A 24,910-nucleotide genomic window follows, 5' to 3' on the forward strand; every position below is an offset into this window, starting at 1 on the left:
TGGGAAGCTTCAATAGCTGGAGAACACTGAATCCAGCAAATATCTATTTGAGGATCAACCATCCATCAATTCTTAAGTAAGTAAGTATCCTCACTGTATAATGCTGATTAGTTTTGTTGGTATACACTACCGGTCAAAAGTTTTAGAACACCTACTCATTCAAAGGTGTATCTTTATTTTTACTATTTTGATAAAAATCAACTGTCTCCTTTGGGGCATTTCAACCCACAACCTTGCTCCAGATCTCATTTTCCTTGACAACAGTTTTTGTATTGCTGGTACTAGCAACAACTACAGCAGCCATTTTAATTGTAATGTTAATGATTAAATTAATTTCTTTAACATTGAAATACACTACCAGTCAAAAGTTTTAGAACACCTACTCATTCAAGGGTTTTTCTTTATTTTTACTATTTTCTACATTGTAGAATAATAGTGAAGACATCAAAACTATGAAATAACACATATGAAAACTATGAAATAACACAATCATGTAATAACCCAAATAATGTTCAACAAATCAAAATAGATTTTATATTTGAGATTCTTCAAATAGCCACCCTTTGCCTTGATGACAGCTTTGCACACTCTTGGCATTCTCTCAACCAGCTTCACCTGGAAAGCTTTTCCAACAGTCTTGAAGGAGTTCCTACATATGCTGACTATGTCTGATAAGAATGATGACAGACGTATATTTGCATCACTGAGAAATAAGGTGGTTAGGAATATAAAAAAGCAAAAGCAGAGTTCTTTCTTAGAGTGATCAATGAAGCAAAAGGAAATGGCAAAGTGATTTGGGAAAATCTCAACAAACTAACAGGGAGAGGAGCTGAAAAGTCCAAAAAACATCCTGAATTAAAGGTTAATGGGATTCTAATTCAAGACTCCAATTTCCTATCCACCACCTTTAACAATTTTTTTGTTGACTCTGTCAGGGAACTGGCTCAAAGATTTTCAACCAAGACCACAGTTCTCACTCCCATAGATAATAATAAACCAATATTCAGAAATCCTGAAATCTCATCATCAGCAGTGGACAGTATTATTAGCTTCTTCAGGAGCTCCAGAACAAAATATGTATTTGGTCTAGACACTGTATTCCTGAAGAGACACAAATATTCTCTGATTGCCCCTATTGTACATCTATCCATCACATTTTTACAGTTTAGTCATTTAGCAGACACTCTTATCCAGAGCAACTTACAGTAGTGAATGCATACATTTCATAAATTTTTCCCCGTACTGGTCCCCCGTGGGAATCGAACCCACAACCCTAGCGTTGCAAACACCATGCTCTACCAACTGAGCCACACGGGTTGTCACATGGGTTGCTTGGAAGTCTGTTGCACTGATACCTGTTTTAAAATCTGGTGCCCCAACACTGGCAGAAAATTACTGACCTATAGGCATTCTTCCAGTGCTGTCAAAAGTAGCTGACAGATGGGTGGCTGATCATCTGACTGATCACCACATTCAGGGCAACTCCATACATCAAATTACATTTGGATTCAGAACTAACCATTCTACCGAAACAGACAATTGCTATTTTCTGGAGTGCATTAAATCTAATCATTCTTTTTGGATCTTATAAAGGCCTTTGACACTGTGAATCATGAGGTCCTCCTTTCCAAACTGTCCTCCCTTAATGTGTCCACTGAAGTCATTAGTTGGATGTATTCCTATCTGACAAACAGAAGTCAAAGGTTTTGTTTGGGAACACTCAGTCAGACTCTCTTTACTATAACATTGGGGTCCCACAAGGGTCAATATTAGACCCCATTCTGTTTACCATCTATATAAATGATCTCCCACTTGCTTGCCCACAAGTTAATGTAATCGGTGTGAAATGGCTAGCTAGTTAGCGGGTTGCACGCTAATAGCGTTTCAATCGGTGACGTCACTTGCTCTGAGACTTGAAGTAGTTGTTTCTCTTGCTCTGCAAGGGCCGCAGCTTTTGTGGAGTGATGGGTAACGATGCTTCATTTATGTATGTAGATGGTCCCTGGTTCGAGGTGAGGAGAGGGACGGAAGCAATACTGTTACATTAACATGCAGATGTATGTAGACGATACAGTTCTGTATGTACACTCAAAAAATAGACAATTGGTTGTTAACAAGTTAACTGAAGCTATGGTATATGTTTCTAAATGGATGACTAATTCTTGCCTGCATTTAAATATCGACGAGACTGTTTGTATGTACTTCTCTAAGAAATCCATTGATTCTTCTCAACGAGCAGTTAATGGGGAGAATCTGAAAGTTGTGTCTAACTTCAGGTATCTTGGTGTCATTTTGGACTCCAACTTGATATTTAAGAAACATGTGAAGAAGGGGGTGAAGTTTGGATTATCCAACTTTAGCTTTATAAGACCTTTCCTTCCTCTGGAGGCCGCCAAACTAAATATGCATGCTATGTTCTTCTCACATCTGAGATATTGCCTCACATGCTGATCACAAGCAGGAGCTACTATTCTGAAACCAATTGAATCACTCTACAAAGAAACACTTAAGATTTTTGATAACAAACCAAACCGTTACCACCATTGTCATATCATTTACAAACATAATTTATTTAGTCTGGGTAGCTTTAAGCAGTATGTAGATGCAAGCCTTGTCTTTAAGATCCTGCATGGTCTTGCCCCTCCACGCTGATATCATGATCAAGGAAAGCACCTTCAGGATATTTTTGTAATTTGTAATTAACCAATTAATTTTTGTAATTAACCAGTTAAGAACAAATTCTTATTTACAATGACAGCCTAGGAACAGTGGGTTAACTGCCTTGTTCAGGGGCAGAGCAACAGGTTTATACCTTGTCAGCTCAGGGATTCAATCTACAAATATTCCGGTTACTGGCCCAACGCTCTAACCACTAGGCTACCTGCCGTCCCAGGATAGCACCGGCAGTAACTAGAGGGGATTGCGTTGTCCCTTTTCGACACAGTAAAATCGGCCAATCGGCCTTCTCTGTTAGAGCTACAATATACTGGAATGTAATGTCCATGGACTTTTGTACTTTTAAATTTGAATTGAAAACATGGCTAAAATCTATCCAAACCTGTACACATGAGTTATCTGTGGTTCCTCATATGTAAGACGACAGTTGATGACAGTGTTGTTGTTGTCGTTAGAATGATATATTATTGGATGTAATGTATTTGTATTTTGTATTGTTTCAGTGAGTATGTGTATTGTTGCCTTGCAATTGTCCTGAGCTGCCCTTTTGGCTAACCCCTGCACATTTACATGGATGTTGCACTATTGTAATATTGATGTTGATTAATGTGCATTGTCCCCTATAAATAAATACATGTAGAATCATAATTTTATAATTTTCTCACAGCAGAAAAATAATACTGCAGCAACTGAAAATGTGAATTATTGTGTGGAATATAATTAATTGACATTTTAAGTTAGGGCAAATCAAGTCTGACATTTTAAAGTAGAAATTGCAAACTTTAGATGCCATTTTAAACCTTGAATACACTACAAGCAGTGGCGACCCGTCATTCTTGGCAGGTGGGGCAAAGATTATTATTATTTTTATTTTTTAAATGTGTTGCCTGTTTTGCCTGTTATTTTGGCATTAATACGTGTCACATATCAGTTTGCAAACAATGTAAAAAATAATAATAATTGAGTTAATAAAGCCGCATACAAACATGGTCTCTGTTTTGCTTTCTTGAGTAAGGCAGCTCCAAAATGCAGGTGTTTCAGCCTAGCTCAGTTCTTTCTGTGGTGGTGGGGCAGCCAGCGGAAATTACAGAGTGTAGGGGTTGGTAATGTTCTCTAGTTGCGCCGGGATTGTTCTGTCACTCATGGGGACAGTACATCACTGCAAAATCTACCGGGGAGAGCTAGAAAATTCAAGCCCCTTGGGTGCTGCCATAGAGTTACATTAGAAGTGCCCATCCATGAAGGCTCAAGGTCATTGGCCACAGATGAATTTATGTCAAATCATGTTATATCTACCGTAGCTTTGATTGGACTGATCATGTCAACATCATACTTTCAAAATCTTAGCTCGCAAGTTTGACAAGCAGTCATCACCATGAATCACGCCGACAATGTACTGGCAAATCCTTTTCAATCCTTGAAATATGAAGAGAAATTATAGATAAAATGCATCAGTGCTCATCGGCCAATTGACATAAACATTACACAACAAGATGGAAATAGCAAATTCAACAATGAGTGGTTTGGAAGGAATCAGTGGCTAACAACAAGCATTGCAAAGCAGTCACTAGCCTGTTATTCAGTGGAGTGGGTGTGTGGTCCAAGTCTGGATATAAGGTTCTCTATTCCAAGCTTAAAAGCATAAACATTCAACACCATGGGCCAGAAAAGTTTGAATACATTGTCCATGCTGTCAATCCAGCATTACTTCTGCCTTGTTCAAAACCACTGGAAAGTCGGAACTGTGAAATCTCAGACTTCAGTGAGTTCAAGAGAACTGGGAACAGTGGTAAGCCAGGTGCAGCAGTGGTAAGGATTCACTCCATGGTGCTGAAAAGAAAGCTCTGCTGTTGGGACAGCTTTTTGTAGTTCCTAACAGTTTGTGGGCACTGTTTGTCACCGTCATAGTGCAATTAATGTATTGTTTAGTGTTTTGTTGTGTTGTGTAGTGACTTTGCTGGCATGCATCTAAACCATATATATATATGTTTTGCCACACCAAGATCTACATGCTAAAATCGTCACTCACTACAAGTTTGCATTTCCTGCAACAACAGGGTGATCAAATTAAGGTCCTCTACATCTTTCTCTTTCAGCTGTGGTAACTACATGATGATTCAGAGAAGTATGCCAATTGTTGCAGCAATAGTCGTGTTCACAACTAAAGAGTATAGCCTACGTTTGCCTTTCAGTGAGCAGGAAAGGATGCTGGTGAAGTATACCCATACCAATAAAATGGCTTATTTTAACTTCATGTATTGGCTGAAGTAACTACATGATGATCAGCTCAGATGCCATACTGTCCTTTTCTCCTGAGGGAACATTCAGAACTCACACACACAGAGACGCACAAAGACACACACACACACACACACACACACACACACACAGACAGACAGACAGACAGACAGACAGACAGACAGACAGACAGACAGACAGACAGACAGACAGACAGACAGACAGACAGACAGACAGACAGACACACACACACACACACACACACACAAAGTGTCTCAGAGTAGGAGTGCAGACATATCCTTATAAAGTTATTCAGTCATAGAATGGTAAAACTGTGGGTCACCCCTCCTACCGGGACTACAGGTGGGACTACAGGTGAGATTCTAGGTGGGGCTCCGGGTGGGGCTCCAGTTCGTGCTCTTGCTGAGACCAATTGGTTAGCTTGAGCCTGGTCCTGCCATCTGTCTCCATTCCTCTCTCCATATCATATCCATCCTGCTCCTGTGTCCTCTTTACCTCATCTTCATCGACCCCTCACTCATCTACCTCTTCTTCTCCTTTGTCACTTGGTCCTTCTACCTCCTCTCTCGCTCCTTCTCTGTTTTCCTAATCTACCTCATGTTGGTCTCTCTCCCTGGCTCCCTGACTCTCCCTGGCTCTCTCTTTCAGCTGTGGCTGGGAAATTCGAAGTCGCGCACGCACCCTGACGAATGGTTATAAAAGAACTAAAGATGCCCATGAAACGCTATTTGAGACTGCTTCCCCACTTCTCTTCTTGTCTTTTTCTGCTGTCTTTTCTCTCTGATATTTGAACCTCAGACCTCGCCACCTCTCTCTGCAATCTTTCTCTACAAGGGACATCACACAACCAACTTGTAATTATTAATAATTTACAGTATTACTCACTTTCATACTACCAGTATTCATATTACACTCGCACACAAGCTTACCTTGCTAGTAGTAGCCAAGAAAAAGTCATCATGAATGATTGTTCTCCCCACGCACGCACGCACGCACGCACACACACACACGCACGTGCGCGCACACACACACACGCACGTGCGCGCACACACACACACGCACGTGCGCGCACACACACACACACACACACACACACACACACACACACACACACACACACACACACACACACTGCTATCTCACCAACTAGTGCAAGCCAACTTTGTTAAGTTGTTGTTGAGTTTGTTCTATTGGCATGCTAACTTCAAAATAAGTTCTGCATCTTAGCTAATATAAGTATTTTTATCTTCTGATATGACAGTAATAATCACAATAGGCTTGGCAACCTCTCAGATCACTGGCTTAGCGACCAGGAGAGAGTAAAGTAGGCTAGGCTAGGCTAGGCTAGGCTAGGCTAGGCTAGGCTAGGCTAGGCTAGGCAAGGCAGCCACAATAGTAATAATTTAACACTAGGAGAACTGAGAGGGTCGTATAGTCTCAAAACAAATTTACTTTTTTAATTACTCTGCCATTTTCAAAGTTATGTCCCCTACCGTCCTTGACTTTTCCTAAATAAGTGTATCTAACACACTATCATTGTTAGACCCTGTAATGAGGGTCGTACAAAGGGGACCAAGGCGCGGCGTGTAAAGTGCTCATATTTTACTTTAATGAAAACACTAAATCAAAAACAACAAAAACGACCGTCAACAGTTCCGTCAGGTTACAAGGAACAAAACAGAAAACAACTACCCACAAAACCCAAAGGAAAAACAGGCTGCCTAAGTATGGTTCCTAATCAAAGACAACGATAGACAGCTGCCTCTGGTTAGGAACCATACTCGGCCCAACACAAAGAAATACAACACATAGAATGCCCACCCCACACCCTGACCTAACCACATAGAGAAACAAACCCTCTCTCAGGTCAGGGCGTGACAGACCCTTGGAATTGACACAGAGGCAGGGAAATGAAATGGAGTTCTCCTACAAATTACCTTATTTTCATAGTGTAAGTATTCAGACCCTTTGCTATGAAACTCGAAATTGAGCTCAGGTGCATCCTGTTTCCATTGATCATCCTTGAGATGCTTCTACAACTTGATTGGAGTCCACCTGTGGTACATTCAATTGATTGGTCATGATTTGTAAAGGCACACACCTGTCTATATAAGGTCCCTGTCACACCATGATCTGGTTCACCTCTCCTTGTGATTGTCTCCACCCCCTCAAGGTGTAGCTTATTGTATATATCCCTGTGTTTCTGTCTCTCTGTGCCAGTTTGTCTTGTTTGCCAAGTCAACCAGCGTCCTTCCTTGCTCCAATTTTTACCCAGTCTCTGTTTGTTTCTAGTCCTCCTGGTTTCGACCCTTGCTTGTCCTGACTCCAAACCGGCCTGCCTGACCACTCTGCCTGTTCTGACTACCAGCCTGCCTTTCCCCTTGTACTGTTTTGGACTCGGATCTGGTTTCTGACCCCTGCCTGGCCTGACCTCGAGACTGCCTATCATCTGGTACTGTTTGGACTCTGACCTGGTTTATGACCAACCTTTGCCTACTCCATTTGTTATAATAAATATCGAGGCTATACCATCTGCCTCCTGTGTCTGCATTTGGGTCTCCCCTTGTGCCCTGATAGTCCCACAGTTGACAGCGCATTTCAGAGCAAAAACCAAGCCATGTGTCATGTCATGACCATAGAGAGCTCTTATTTTCTATGGTAGAGTAGGTCAGGGCGTGACTGGGGGGGTTTATCTAGTTTATTTAGTTCTATGTTGTTTGGTTCTAGTTTCTGTTTTTCTATGTTGGGGTTTTTGGATGATCCCCAATTAGAGGAAGCTGGTCATTGTTGTCTCTAATTGGGGATCATATTTAAGTAGTTGTTTTTCCCACCTGTGTTTGTGGGAGATTATTTTGAGGTAGTACATGTAGCACCTCTGTCGTCACGGTTTGTGTTTTGTTTATAGTTTGTTTGTCATGCATTGTTTCACATTTAAATAAAAGATGTGGAACTGTACCCACGCTGCGCTTTGGTCTCCTTCCTATGACGATCGTGACACCATGAGGTCGAAGGAATTGTCCATAGAGCTCCGAAACAGGATTGTGTCGAGGCACAGATCCGGGGAAGGGTACCAAAACATGTCTGCAGCATTGAAAGTCCTCAAGAACACAGTGGCCTCCATCATTCTTAAATGGAAGAAGTTTGGAAGCACCAAGACTCTTCCTAGAGGTGGCCACCCGGCCAAACTGAGCAATCGGGGAAGAAGGGCCTTGGTCGGGGAGGTGACCAAGAACCCGCTGGTGACTCTGACAGAGCTCCAGAGTTCCTCTGTGGAGATGGGAGAACCTTCCAGAAGGACAACCATTTCTGCAGCACTCCACCAATCTGGAATTTACAGTAGAGTTGCCAGACGGAAACCACTCCACAGTAAAACGCACATGACAGCCCGCTTGGAGTTTGCCAAAAGGCACCTAAAGAACTCTCAGACCATGAGAAACAAGATTATGTGGTCTGATGAAACTAAGATTGAAGTCGTTGGCCTGGAGAAAACTTAGCACCGCCTCTACGGTGAAACATGGTGGTGGCAGCATCATGCTGTGGGGATGTTTTTCATTGGCAGGGACTGGGAGACTAGTCAGGATCGAAAGAGAAAGATGAACGGAGCAAAGTACAGAGAGATCTTTGATGTAAACCTGCTCCAAAGCGCTCATGTCCTCAGATTGGGGTTAAGATTCACCTTCAAACAGGACAACTGCCCTAAGCACACAGCCAATAAAACATAGGAGTGGCTTCGGGACAAGTCTCTTAATGTCATTGAGTGGCCCAGCCATATCCCAGACTTGAACCCAATTGAACATCTCTGGAGAGACCTGAATATAGCTGTGCAGCGACGCTCCCCATCCAACCTGACAGAGCTTGAGAGGATCTGCAGAGAAGAATGGGAGAAATTCCCCAAATACAGGTGTGCCAAGCTTGTAGCGTTATAACCAAGAATAATTGAGGCTGTAATCGCTGCCAAATATGCTTCAACAAAGTACTGATTAAAGGGTCTGAATACTTATGCAAATGTATTATTTCAGTTTTTTATTTTTAATAAACTTGATGAAATTTCTAATCCATTTTAGAGTAAGGCTGTAATGTAACAAAATGTGGAAAAAGTCAAGGGGTTTGAATACTTTCCAAATGCACTGTATATAGTTTCAGAAAGAGACGATTCTGCAGTTTCCAAATCACCTATCCTTGACAAACAACTCTTTAAATAACCCTTTGAGCTCTATTTCAAAATATTACCTTTTCTTGGCAGAATTACTGCTATTACATGCACTCCCCATGTGGAATTACAACACTCAAAGCACAGTGATATATTTAAACCAAAAATATGCCATTATGTTCTTTTGAAAAAAAATGTTTTAAATTAATGAATTCATTTCTTAAGACCTGCCCATAGCTAATTAATACTGATTGATTGTTGTGATGGTGTTTATTTCATGGATTTTAACACTTTTTGTGGTGTTTTAGTGTTTTTAATTTGTACATATAACCTACAGTTACTTAAACTAATCGAAACGCTATTGTGTTCTTTGAAATACATTTTCTTTGGTATTCTAATGTTACCTAAGACCTTCATAAAGACACACCAAAATACTTTTATTCCGATAGCATATATGAAATGTATTTATTAGACTTTTGTTGAATTTAAAAAGTAATTGGCCCAAAGGCAGGTCCAAGGCCATTCTTTTCTAGTGTTAATCACTGGCACGGAGTCCAATCAAAGTAGATCAGGTTTGCATTAAACACCATCAAAGGAAACAGAAATTATAGCCTAACAGTATGCTAAAACATATATATAGGCCAGAACAGTGGTCACCAACATGTTCATAGTCAAAATGCAAGCAGAGTACAATACTCTTTTTGGCGCTGGAGATCAAGTGCACGTACAATGTATTGTGTGATAGCAATTAAATGGTCAGTAGCCTATAGGGCAGGCCTGGGCAAAGATCGGCCCGGGGGCCGTATGCGCCCCGTGACCTGAATCAATACGGGCCGCGGAATCATGCTCAGATCACATAAAGAATTTGTGATAGTGAGGTTTTTAAAAATTGCTTGTTATTCAAATTAAAAGCCAGATGAATACTCGCCTTTGTGTAATGATTTAACTCCCACCGCTTGTGGGACATTTATTTTGAAGGCACGTATAAAATAACAACTGCACGAGGACAGACAGTGACTGACAGGCTGACACACACGTTACAGTTACAAATAGTAGCTTCAAGAAATTGCGCAAACATTTTTTTTCAAAGATTTCAAAGGAAAGTAGACAATGAATGTACGGTGTTCCAGCAAGGGTGGACATCGACATTTTTCTTTATTGAGGTATCAGGGAAACTGTGTGCTTAGTGTGCAAAGAGAGCATCGCTGTCTTGAAAGACTACAACTTGTCCCGACACTTCCAGACAAAGCATGCAGAGAAATATAGGAATATGTATTTTGAGCAGAGGCCAAGTGTATCGAAATAGTTGCTTTCTTAGTTGCAAAAGCAGCAAGGACTTTTCACAAACTGCATTCAGCAAACAACGGAATTGCGATTCTGGACCAAGTCCTCATTGCTTGCTGGGATTTCTCCTTGGCCCTGGATGAGAGCAGTGATGCACTTGACACGGCGCAGTTGTTGATATTCTTACAAGGCATAACCCCAGACTTTGAAATTACAGAGGAGCTTGCTTCAGTGCAGCAAATGAAGAGCACAACCACAGGGAAAGATTTATTGGAGGAGGTTAATAAGTGTGTGGCAAAGCTGGGACTGAGTTTTGAAAAGTTTTCCAGTGTAACAACTGATGGGTGCCCAAACTTCACAGGAAAAAACATAGTCCTTTTGAAAAGGATACAAGATCAAGTAGCTGAGCTGAACCCAGATCAGAAAATTATTTTCCTGCATTGCATTATTCCTCAGGAGGTGCTCTTTAAATGTGTTCTGAAAATGAGCCATGTTATGGATACAGTCACTAAAGTGGTAAACTTCATAAGAGCAAAATCTTTAAACCACAGGCAGTTTGTCTCACTGTTGGAAGAGACAGAGTCTGGTCATGCATATCACCCCTACCACACAAACGTGAGATGGCTGAGTTTGGGGAAAGTGCTTAAAAGGGGACCTGAAGTCGGAGATTGCTGAGTTTTTGCAAATGAAAGGAAAATATGTGGATTTCCCTCATCTGCAAGATATAGAATGGTTGGCTGATTTTGCCTTCACAATGGACATCATGGCCCTCGTGAATGAACTGAATTCCAAACTACAAGGGAAGGGCTTTTTTGCACATCAGATGTATAGCCTTGTCAAAGCCTTCAAGGGAAAATGACTCCACCTGAGCCGTCAAGTAGAAGCCAACAATCTCACCGACCTTCTGACAACTACTAGTCTGTTCCCTATTAGATGACCAGCGGGAGAATCAAATCAAATCAAATGTATTTATATAGCCCTTCTTACATCAGCTGATATCTCAAAGTGCTGTACAGAAACACAAGAGTAAGTGTCAGTTGGATTTTTCATAGCCGATCTTTGAGAGTATCTCTACCGCTCCTGCTGTCTCTAGAGAGTTGAAAACAGCAGGTCTGGGACAGGTAGCACGTTTGGTGAACAGGTCAGGGTTCCAGCAGGTCTGGGACAGCAGGTCTGGGACAGGTAGCACGTCCGGTGAACAGGTCAGGGTTCCATAGCCGCAGGCAGAACAGTTGGAACTGGAGCAGCTGCACGGCCAGGTGACTTGGGACAGCAAGGAGTCATCATGCCAGGTAGTCCTGAGGCATGTTCCTAGGGCTCAGGTCCTCCGAGAGAGAGAACGAAAGAAAGAGAGAGAGAATTAGAGAGAGCATATTTAAATTCACACAGGACACCGGATAAGACAAGAGAAATACTCCAGATGTGACAGACTGACCCTAGCCCCCCAACACATAAACCACTGCAGCATAAATACTGGAGGCTGAGACAGGAGGGGTCAGGAGACACTGTGGCCCCATCCGATGAAACCCCCGGACAGGGCCAAACAGGTAGGATATAACCCCACCCACTTTGCCAAAGCACAGCCCCCACACCACTGGAGGGATATCGCCAACCACCAACTTACTATCCTGAGACAAGGCCGAGTATAGCCCACAAAGATCTCCGCCCCGGCACAACCCAAGGGGGGGCGCCAACCCAGACAGGAAGATCACGTCAGTGACTCAACCCACTCAAGTGACGCACCCTTCCTAGGGACGGCATGGAAGAACTCCAGCAAGCCAGTGACTCAGCCCCTGTAATAGGGTTGGAGGCAGAGAATCCCAGTGGAGAGAGGGGAACCGGCCAGGCAGAGACAGCAAGGGTGGTTCGTTGCTCCAGCCTTTCCGTTCACCTTCACACCGCTGGGGCAGATTACACTTAATCATAGGACCTACTGAAGAGATGAGTCTTCAGTAAAGACTTAAAGGTTGAGACTGAGTCTGCATCTCTCACATGGGTAGGCAAACCATTCCATAAAAATGGAGCTCTATAGCAGAAAGCCCTGCCTCCAGCTGTTTGCTTAGAAATTCTAGGGACAATTAGGAGGCCCGCGTCTTGTGACCGTAGCGTACGTGTAGGTATGTACGGCAGGACCAAATCGGAAAGATAGGTAGGAGCAAGCTGTAATGCTTTGTAGTTTAGCAGTAAAACCTTGAAATCAGATCTTGCCTTAACAGGAAGCCAGTGTAGGGAGGCTAGCACTGGAGTAATATGATCAAATGTTTTGGTTCTAGTCAGGATTCTAGCAGCCGTATTTAGCACTAACTGAAGTTTATTTAGTGCTTTATCCGGGTAGCCGGAAAGTAGAGCATTGCAGTAGTCCAACCTAGAAGTAACAAAGGCATGGATTAATTTTTCTGCGTCATTTTTGGACAGAAAGTTTCAGATTTTTGCAATGTTACGTAGATGGAAAAAAGCTGTCCTTGAAACAGTCTTGATATGTTCTTCAAAAGAGAGTTCAGGGTCCAGAGTAACGCCAAGGTCCTTCACAGTTTTATTTGAGACGACTGTACAACCATCAAGATTAATTGTCAGATTCAACAGAAGATCTCTTTGTTTCTTGGGACCTAGAACAAGCATCTCTGTTTTGTCCGAGTTTAAAAGTAGAAAGTTTGCAGCCATCCACTTCCTTGTCTGAAACACAGGCTTCCAGCGAGGGCAATTTTGGGGCTTCACCATGTTTCATTGAAATGTACAGCTGTGTGTCATCCGCATAGCAGTGAAATTTAACATTATGTTTTCAAATGACATCCCCAAGAGGTAAAATATATAGTGAAAACAATAGTGGTCCTAAAACGAAACTTTGAGGAACACCAAAATTTACAGTTGATTTGTCAGAGGACAAACCATTCACAGAGACAAAATGATATCTTTCCGACAGATAAGATCTAAACCAGGCCAGAACTTGTCCGTGTAGACCAATTTGGGTTTCCAATCTCTCCAAAAGAATGTGCTGATCGATGGTATCAAATGCAGCACTAAGATCTAGGAGCACGAGGACAGATGCAGAGCCTCGGTCTGATGCCATTAAAAGGTCATTTACCACCTTCACAAGTGCAGTCTCAGTGCTATGATGGGGTCTAAATCTTGTGAGTGCTCATCAAGAGGGCAGGATGATGCATCCCGGGTAGTAGGGCTGGGCGATATGGCCAAAATCTCATATCCCGATATAGGTCATTTCATATCCTGATAATGATACAAATCACAATATAGCACCTGTTTTTTTTATATATATAGTTTATATAAAATGACCACATGTAAAGGCCTATTTCTTATTACATTTTGAATTAAACTCAACAAATCAAAGGTACTTACTCATATTTTGTTATTTCTACTTTTTCTACTTTACAATAGATGTACTATTGTAAAGTGGTTGTTCCACTGGATATCATAAGGTGAATGCACCAATTTGTAAGTCGCTCTGGATAAGAGCATCTGCTAAATGACGTAAATGTAAAAATGTAAATGTAAAACCAGACTGAAGCATTTCTTATACATTGTTTGTCTTTAGGAAGGCAGTGAGTTGCTGCGCAACAGCTTTTTCTAACATTTTTGAGAGGAATGGAAGATTCGATATAGGCCGATAGTTTTTTATATTTTCTGGGTCAAGATTTGGCTTTTTCAAGAGAGGCTTTATTGCTGCCACTTTTAGTGAGTTTGGTACACATCCGGTGGATAGAGAGCCATTTATTATGTTCAACATAGGAGGGCCAAGCACAGGAAGCAGCTCTTTCAGTAGTTTAGTTGGAATAGGGTCCAGTATGCAGCTTGAAGGTTTAGAGGCCATGAGTGTAACTGACAGTTAATCTGTAAGTCTATGTCGTTGTTTTTTGTTTGAATTGTTTACGTGTTCGCTATGCGGAGGAAATGATAAGACAGGTGGAACTACGTGGCTAATAACTGTTGCAACGGGGATCATTATCGTAGCAACACATCTTTGGGGGTGAAGGCTTTCCCGCGCGATGTTAGCTAAGTTTTCATGTTACCGGGTGTAGTTCGTAAAGGTTGATATGTGTATGTTAGGATGAAGCGTGAATTCACGCCAGGAATAATAAGTGTGAAGTTTGATTTCCTCCGTTCTGTAATAAGCAGCCAATTAGGTATTTTTTCCTTTATTCGTGTGTTCAATCTGATACTGTTATAGCTCCGGCTAAACTGTTTATGTATGTAAGCACTTCAGAGTTATACCAAGCTAATAAGTCACTCATAAGACAAGAAGGTGTAAGAGTGTGCTTAAACTGTATTTTCATTTACTTTATAGTTCTCATGGAAGGTGATAATTCTGACTAAACTACAGAATAAAGCCGCCAGTAAAAATCAAGGAACGGTTGTGCTCGTGGTTACTGGAGGGAGTTACAATGAGTATTTTCATCATTGTGTCAAGAGATATAGTACTAAAACACTTTAGTGTCTCCCTTGATCCTAGGTCCTGGCAGAGTTGTGCAGACTCAGGACAATGGAGCTTTGGAGGAATACACAGATTTAAAGAGGAGTCCGTAATTTGCTTTCTAATGATCATGATCTTTTCCTCAAAGAAGTTCATGAATTTATTACTGCTGAAGTGAAAGCCATCCTCTCTTGGGGAATGCTGCTTTTTAGTTAGCTTTGCGACAGTATCAAAAATAAATTTCGGATTGTCCTTATTTTCCTCAATTAAGGTGGAAAAATAGGATGATCGAGCAGCAGTGAGGGCTCTTCGATACTGCACGATACTGTCTTTCCAAGCTAGTCGGAAGACTTCCAGTTTGGTGTTCTGTTCCAATTTTCTGGAAGCTTGCTTCAGAGCTCGTGTATTTTCTGTATACCAGGGAGCTAGTTTCTTATGAGAAATGTTTTTAGTTTTTAGGGGTGCAACTGCATCTAGGGTGTTGCGCAAGGTTAAATTGAGTTCCTCAGTTAGGTGGTTAACTGATTTTTGTCCTCTGTATACATCGCTGCTGTGTGCTTTGAACGGTGAGTTTTTTTGTCGTTTGGAGGATTTCATAGTGTTGGAAAATGACATGCTGTTGGTTTCCTCTCCTTTCACCATCAATGGGGATAACGCTCCCACTGACCTGGAACTTGAGCTTATCGATCTTCAGTCTGATGCAGTGATTGAAGAACTATTCAAAACAATGTCACTGGCGAGATTCTCTGCATCTCTCGATGAACAAAACTTTCCAAAGAATAGGAGTCATGCTCAGAAGATGTTTGTGCTGTTTGGGTCAACCTATGTATGTGAACAGACATTTTCAGTGATGAAATATAACAAGTCAAGGCACAGATCATCTCTTACTGACTCTCACATCTCAGCAATCCTGCCCATAGCGACGTCAGAAACTATACCTGACTTCACTGCTCTAGTCAATGCCCATCAGAGACTTCACTCCTCATACTGATTGAGTAGTTTAAATGTAATGTTGAGCTCTCTCTTTCTTGTGTTTTTGTGCATACCCATTAACAGGAGGTCTGTCCGTGGTGCTGAATGCACAATGTACTTTTCCCTCCGTGTAGTTCATCGCATGTTTAATAATGAAAATACCTACCAAAAGGAGAAGATGGATGTGGTTTATTTCTGTCTATGTTAAAAAAGTAAAATAAGTAGCATATCTGGACAGGATTTACAGTAGATATATCTGTCAACACATGATGTATAATCATGTAATATGATTCTGGCCCGCGATGGCATAAATATATTCTAATGTGGCCCTCCATGGAAAATAGTTGCCCAGGCCTGATATAGGGCCTAACTGTAGTGCATGGGCGGAGAAGCACAGCAAAGTTGTACTTCAAATTAAATTAAATAACATTATAGGCTATTAACATTGACTGGAAATACACTATATATACAAAAGTATGTGGACACCCCTTCAAATTAGTGGATTTGGCTATATCAGCCACACCCGTTGCTGACAGGTATATAAAATAGAGCACACAGCCATGCAATCTCCAAAGACAAACATTGGCAGTGGAATGGCCTTACTGAGCTCAGTGACTTTCAATGTGGCACTGTCATATGATGCCACCTTCCCAACAAGTCAGTCCTTAAAATTTCTGCCCTGCTAAAGCTGCCCCGGTCAACTGTAAGTGCTGTTATTGTGAAGTGGAAATTTCTAGGAGCAACAACGGCTCGGTCGCGAAGTGGTAGGCCACACAAGCTCACAAAACGGGACCGCTGAGTGCTGAAGAGCGAAGAGCATGAAAACCGTCTGTCCTCGGTTGCAACACTCACGACTAAGTTCCAAACTGTCTCTGGAAGCAACGTAAGCACAAGAACTGTTTGTCGGGAGCTTCATGAAATGGGATTCTATGACCGAGCAGCCGCACACAAGCCTAAGATCACCATGCGCAGTGCCAAGCGTCGTCTGGAGTTCATCGTCTGGAGTGGTGTAAGCCGCTGGAGCAGTGGAAACGTGTTCTCGATAGTGATGAATCACGCTTCACCATCTGGCAGTCCGACTAACAAATCTGGGTTTGGCGGATGCCAGGAGAACGCTACCTGCCCCAATGCATAGTGCTAACTGTAAAGTTTGGTGAAGGAGGAATACTGGTCTGGGATGTTTTTCATGTTTTTGGACTAGGCCCATTAGTTCCAGTGAAGGGAAATCTTACCGCTACAACATACAGTGACATTCTAGACGATTCTGTGCTTCCAACTTTGTGGCAACAGTTTGGGGAAAGCCCTTTCCTGTTTCTGCATGACAATGCCCTTAAATCAAATCAAACTATATTTGCCACATGCGCCGAATACAAGTGTAGATGTTACCGTGTGTAACCCTCTCACCAGGCTCGAATATGACTCTCACAATATTAACTTATGCAGAGTATCTCAGCAGCATGGGATGTTAGGTGAGAAGGACATCTCCAATAAGAATTCCTATTGTAAACTATCTAGGGTTATGACAATAGGGTATTAACTTCAGATTAAATGATTCTAGGTTTCTGTTATTGAATCAGGATAAACCATCCCATGCATTAAATTCAATTGAAACAATCAATGACTCCACCAAGGCAATATACATAACGTTCCATATGTGTATTAAAACATTTTCAAACACAAATACATTTTCAGACACAACATCAAAATAAATAAAAAAAGAAGCCCCAATGAGTCGTGCACAACCCGTGTCCAAATTATTTCAAGTTTGCTTAAATAAACCGTTGGCGCGCGTTGGAGCTAAAAAAAAATGACGACACCCAAAAATATCCAGAAGCACCTCACGTTGTGGTTACGCACTCCTTGGTAGATATTCCCTCAGCGAAGTATGGCAGTTCCATGCAGGTTTCCTCACAAAGTCCAAGGCAAGCACAGCTACCTATGCAGACAGTACTCCTTAGCCTTAACCGATATCCCATGGGAACACGAACTCGTTAAGCTTCCCAAGCAATTATCTCCCGGTGTCACACGGTGCTAGGCTAACCTCAAGGCTGGCAAATACCTCCACGACGAGACGATAGCTTCAGTCTTTACTAAGTTTTAACAAAATTATAACTTTTATAAAATAAAATATGTATTTCCCTTCATGTCTTAGTAGGTATGGGTTTTGTTCTAGTTCTGTCGTCTTCTTTTATAACTTTTCTTTACCAACCGTCCTAAGGTAACACGTCTATCCTTTCATCAACGTCTTTTCCCTCTCTTTTCCCAGGCCTCCCGTTAACCAGGTCAACTCCCATTGGCCACAACTTAACAAGCGACCTTATTGGTCAAAACTTAAACTTCAAAGTAAAACAAACTATTCACTTATACATTAAATAAATATTTATTCAAAAGCATAATGCATTAACAACATTACAGTTTAGGAGCAATTCAATCATCTTTTAAATATATAACCAATTAATTATAACAAATAAACTCAATACCTGGTTCAAACACGTGAAATGCTTACTTACAAGCCCTTAACCAACAGTGCAGTTCAAGAAGAAGAAAATATTCACCAAGTAGGTTAAAATAAAAAGTAATAATGAAAAGTAACACAATAAGAATAACAATAATGAGGCTATATACAGGGGGCACCGGTACCAAGTCAGTGTGCGGGGGTACAGGCTAGTTGAGGTAATCTGTACATGTAGGTGGGGGCGAAGTGACTATGCATAGGTAACAGACAAAGAGCGAGTAGCAGCAGTGCACAAGAGGGAGGGGTCAATGTAAATTGTCCGGTGGCGATTTTTATGAATTGTTCAGCAGTCTAATGGCTTGGGGGTAGAAGCTGTTGAGGAGCCTTTTGGTCCTAGACTTGGTGCTCCAGTACCGCTTGCCGTGCGGTAGCAGAGAAAACAGTCTATAACTTGGGTGACTGGAGTCTCTGACAATTTTATGAGCTTTCCTCTGATACCGCCTATTAAATAGATCCTGGATGGCAGGAAGCTTGGCCACAGTGATGGACTGGGCCGTTGGCACTACCCTCTGTAGCACCTTACGGTCAGATGCCGAGCAGTTGCCATACCAGGCGGTGATGCAACCGGTCAGGATGCTCTCGATGGTGCAGCTGTAGAACCTTTTAAGGATCTGGTGGCCCATGCCAAATCTTTTCAGTCTCCTAAGGGGGAAAAGGTTTTGGTGAGCCCTCTTCACGAATGTCTTGGTATGTTTGGATCATGATAGTTCGTCAGTGATGTGGACATCAAGGAACTTGAAACTCTCAACCCGCTCCACTACAGCTCTGTCGATGTTAATGGGGGCCTGTTCGGCCCGCCTTTTCCTGTAGTTCACGATCAACTTCTTTGTCTTGCTCACATTGAGGGAGAGGTTGTTGTCCTGGCACCACACTCCCAGTTCTCTGACCTCCTCCCTATAAGCCGTCTCATCGTTGTCGGTGATCAGGCCTACCACTATTGTGTTGTCAGCAAACTTAATGATGGTGTTGGAGTCGTGTTTGGCCACGCAGTAATGGGTCAACAGGGAATATAGGGGGGGACTAAGTACACACCCCTGAGGGGCCCCACTGTTAAGGATCAGCAAGGCAGATGTATTGTTGCCTACTCTTACCACCTGGGGGCGGCCCGTCAGGAAGTCCAGGATCCAGTTGCAGAGGGAGGTGTTTAGTCCCAGAGTCCTGAGCTTAGTGATGAGCTTTGTGGGCACTATGGTGTTGAACGCTGAGCTGTAGTTGATGAACAGAATTCTCACATAGGTGTTCCTTTTGTCCCGGTGAGAAAGGGTGGTGTGGAGTGCGATTGAGATTGCGTCATCTGTGGATCTGTTGGGGCGTTATGCGAATTGGAGTGGGTCTAGGGTGTTGTTGGAGGATGCTGTTGATGTGAGCCATGACCAGCCTTTCAAAGCACTTCATGGCTACCAACGTGAGTGCCACAGGGCGGTAATCATTTAGGCAGGTTAACTTCGCTTCATTGGGCACAGGGACTGTGGTGGTCTGCTTGAAACATGTAGGTATTACAGACTCGGTCAGGGAGAGGTTGAAAACGTCAGTGAAGACACTTGACAGTTGGTCAGCGCATGCTTTGAGTACTCATCCTGGTAATCCGTCTGGCCCAGCGCCTTGGTGAATGTTTACCTGTTTAAAGGTTTTGTTCACATCGGCTACCGAGAGCGTTATCACAGTCATCCAAAACAGCTGGTACTCTTGTGCATGCTTCAGTGTTGCTTGCCTCGAAGCGAGCATAAAAGGCATTTAGCTCGTCTGGTAGGCTCGCGTCACTGGGTAGCTCGCGTCTGGGTTACCCTTTGTAGTCTTTAATAGTTTTCAAGCTCTGCCACATCCGACGAGCGTCAGAGCCGGTGTAGTAGGATTCAATCGCAGGATTCAACCCCCGTGCACAGAGCGAGGTCCATACAGAAGTAGTTTGTCGAGATCGGTGTGGAAGAACTTGATTGTCTTGTACAGAGCCCTGACCTCAACCCCATTGAACACCTTTGGGATGAATGGGAACGCTGACCGCAAGACAGGCCTAATCGCCCAACATCAGTGCCCGACCTCAATTGCATATTAATGCCCATCATTTTGGAATGAGACCTTCGAAGAGCAGGTGTCCACATACTTATGGTCATGTAGTGTACTTCAAGGGGTCTTAAAATTCAAAATCAAATAGCTAAAAGATCATTGGTATGACCTTAGCTTAGCTTGGAGAACCCGCCTGCTCTTTGTGCGGGATTGTTTCATTGTATGCTGTGCGTGGTGACACGCTGTTGTACATTTCAGTGGTGCGTGTGTTTTGCGCAAGCTGTGTTTTGTCCCTTGTGTTTGGGGCACTTTGTTTTGTTGTGCGCTCTGAGCGCTGTTTGGGTTGGCGTGTCGTTTCAGCCATTGTGCCTATTAAAGCCAATACCCTGCATCGCTGCTTCCTGCACTTGATTCCTCGTCAGCAAACACCCACGCCTTACAACAATGCGCTTCAGACATGCACATGTCCCTAGGTACACATTACTTCAACCAAGCCAAAGAAAAAGTTATTCTTTGTTGAGGGCAGAGAAATTACATAAGATCAATCAGTTCTCAACATTTGATTGAACATAATTACAGTTAACAGTTTCCAGTCACTGTTTGGCGTTGTGTGTTGGTCAGATCGGTTGGTCTGGTCAAAGATAACCTAAAAGTTTATCAAGTATGAATCAGATGGATATGAAATGGAATGCAAGACCATTGAATGCATAATTAATGTTACACTCTATAAGAAGTGTTAAATTGTACTTTCCTTTGAGAAAGAGAGAAAGTTCAGATTGAACTTGTCCCCCCCCCCCAGGAGGTTTGCCTTGAAAATATGAAAAACATTACAAATCATCTCAAGACCAATTTTTGTTGTTGAATACAAATAGAACATAACAATGACATAAACTCATCATGTTAAAAGCAATAGAATGTTCTCTAAAACAGTTAGATAACAAAATTAAAGGTGACACATACAGTATGTCTATGTGCAGTGAGAATTACCATCAATCAATATAAGAATTTAAAAAACAAATTTGTTTGGTTGCAAAGTTCTCCACCTTCATAAGAGTAATTGCAATGTCAAACTGGTTTCTAAACCGGCAGAGGGTCTGCCAAGTAAATGTGTTTAGACCCAATCAGGAAGTAGAGAACGGACTGCGTCTTTAAACATGGATTAAATGGTATGTGACTAAACCCCTGTTCTGTCTCTGCAGACAGCTGTCGTATGCAGCAAAATTAATTTCAAACCTGACAAAAATCACATTCAAAGATGAATTAAAAAAAACAATGCTATCTTTACCAAGTCACCTATCAGATGAGGATGAGAGTAAAATTCTCAAAACTTGAGTGAGATCCAAAGCTCACCCACCGCTTGTATAAATCAAATATTAATAATTCAGTAGTTTGTAAACCCAAAGTGCAAGGGTCTAAGGTCTAAGGCATGAGTTAAGGCAGTGAGCCTCCATCTTGAACACACATCATGGTGGGTGTGGTCAACAGGAAGATTTAGCCATATGCACCATATCAACATTAAATGATCCCTTGCACATCCACATAAGCCATTTGCCTAGCACTGTGTGTGGAGAACAAAGGGACAGTGCAATTTAATGTGAACACTTACAAGGGTTGGAATTGTTCCGGCATACCCTAAAACAAGACGTGAGCTCTGTGTTAGTAAGTTTGTAAGTACAATTCTTGAGAAAAACTTTGGGTTATTCTCAAGACAGGTCAGAAACATTCAACAAATAAGACATTGATCATATAACATACATTGAACATATAAGACGAACAAACGCAGGTGTCATAAGCATCGTTGTATGTAGAACCAAAAAACAGCGGGTATGTGAATGCTCATCTTCCTTTTATTGTATGAAAAACGAAATACTTACACAGAACAAACAACGAAAACAGTCCTGTAAGGTGCTCAGACTATACATGGAAATAACCACCCACAAACACAAGAGAAAATAAACCCACTTAAATATGGCCTCCAATTAGAAGCAACAACCAGCTGCCTCTAATTGGAGGTCGTTCCCAAAACTAACATTGATATAGAAAAACTAGAAAACCCACAGAAATAGAAAACATAGAACATAAACCAAAACCTGAAACACACTAAACAAACACCCCCTGCCACGCCCTGACCACACAACAATAACAAACAACCCCTTTTACTGGTCAGGACGTGACAGCAGGCCTAAATTTGGGACAAAGTGACGGAGTTGCCTTGGCCAAGGTCTTCTATCACTGTTTGACAATGAGAGCTGAGTTTGGTAAAGAAAACCAGCAGACATGATTCCCAATTATCTTACACATAAAAGGGGCGTCGAGCCAAAGCTGTCACGATTGTCGTTGGTAATGGAGGACCAAAACGCAGTAGGTATGTGTACGCTCATCTTGACATTTATTAACTCAGAATGAACACACCAAAACGAAACGAACTTACAAACAACAAAACAGTCTTGAAAGGCTCACTCGGCAAAACAAGAAACAATCTCCCACAAATACACAGACAAACACACCCAACTAATATAGGACTTCCAATCAAAGGCAACACCACACAGCTGCCTTCAATTGGAAGTCCACCCCAATTAACTCAACATAGAAATAGATTACCTAGACTAAACATAGAATTACATAAACAAGGAACAGTGCCCAAAAACACCGGAATACAAAAATCAAATGCCCTTTTTAGAAAAACCAATACCCCGAACCACATAAACCAAATACCGTCTGCCACGTCCTGATCAAACTACAATAACAATTAATCCTTATACTGGCCAGGACGTGACAAAAGCAAAGAAATTCATCCAGACTCAGCTTTCCATATTGTCAGTGATTAGCTAAAATGCTAGAAAAGATTAGCCCTTGGCAGCGACTAATTGGGGATCCTAATAAAATACAAAATATACTCAAATACTAAATAAGCAACAGCAATAGGTTGTCATAAAAAGTTAAAATCTGAAATTGAATCAGTTGGACAAGTCATCTTTGCTGTGTAAAGGAAAAGAGTCAATCATCATTATAAAACAAGTAAACAAATGAAAACAGGAAACTCCTATCAATTACTCTACCTTAGACCAGTGATTCCCAAACTTTTTATAGTCCCGTACCCCATCAAACATTCAACCTCCAGCTGCATACTCCTTCTAGCACCAGGGTCAGCGCACTCTCAAATGTTGTTTTTTTGCCATCATTGTAAACCTGCCACACACAACTTATACGATACATTTATTAAACATAAGAATGAGTGTGAGTTTTTGAGCCAGCTCATGGGAAGTGACAAAGAGCTCTCATAGGACCAGGGCACAAATAATAATAATCAATAATTTTGCTCTTTAATTAGCCATCTTATATATAAAACTTTATTTGTTAATCGAAAATTGTGAATAACTTACCACAGGTTAATGAGAAGGGTTTGTTTGAAAGGATGCACATAACTCTGCAATGTTGGGCTATATTGGAGAGAGTCTCAGTCTTAAATCATTTCCCACAAAAGGTCTGTGCCTGTATTTAGTTTTCATACTAGTGAGGGCCGAGAATCCACTCTCAAATAGGTACGTGGTTGCAAAGGGCATCAGTGTCTTAACAGCGCGATTTGCCAAGGCAGGATACTCTGAGCGCATCCCAATCCAGAAATCTGGCAGTGGCTTCTGGTTAAATTCTATTTTCACAGAACCGCTTGTTGCAATTTTGATGAGGCTCTCTTGTTCAGATATCGGTAAGTGGACTGGAGGCAGGGCATGAAAGGGATAACGAATCCAGTTGTTTGTGTCATCCGTTTCGGGAAAGCACCTGCGTAATTGTGCACCCAACTCACTCAGGTGTTTCACTATATCACATTTGACATTGTCTGGAAGCTTGAGTTCATTTGCACACAAAAAAATCATACAACGATGGAAAGACCTGTGTGTTGTCCTTGTTAATGCAGACAGAGAAGAGCTCCAACTTCCTATTTATAGCCTCAATTTTGTCCCGCACATTGAATATAGTTGCGGAGAGTCCCTGTAATCCTAGATTCAGATCATTCAGGTGAGTAAAAATATTGCCCAGATAGGCCAGTCATGTGAGAAACTCGTCGTCATGCAAGCGGTCAGACAAGTGAAAATTATGGTCAGTAAAGAGAATTTTAAGCTTGTCTCTCAATTTCAAAAAATGTGTCAATACTTTGCCCCTTGATATGTTGTAAAAGCGTTACATGATCGCTGCCCATATCATTGCATAGTGTAGAAAATACACAAGTTCAGGGGTTCAAGAGTTCAGGGGCCTTGCTTTAACAAAGTTAACCAACAAATCTTGACCACCAAAGTCCATTTGATGTCACAAAGCTGTCCAGTACTTTCAAAATGTCCTCACCTGTTGTCCTGGTTTCCAGTGTGCAGAAGAGGATGTCTTCCTTAATTGACCCCCCATAAACGTAACGGACGTATACCAGGAGCTGTGCCAGGCCCGACATGTCTGTTGACTCATCCAGCTGTAACGCATAGAATTCACTGGCCTGTATGCAAGCAGTAATTGTTTCAAAACATCTCCTGCCATGTCACTGATGCGTCATGAAACAGTGTTGTTTGATGAAGAAATTGTCTGTATAGTTTTTTGGGCCTTTTCCCCAAGCATTGTCCCAGCCATATCCGCAGCA

The sequence above is a fragment of the Salmo salar genome, chromosome ssa19 (assembly GCF_905237065.1).
Source record: "Salmo salar chromosome ssa19, Ssal_v3.1, whole genome shotgun sequence".
Taxonomy (NCBI): Eukaryota; Metazoa; Chordata; class Actinopteri; order Salmoniformes; family Salmonidae; genus Salmo; species Salmo salar.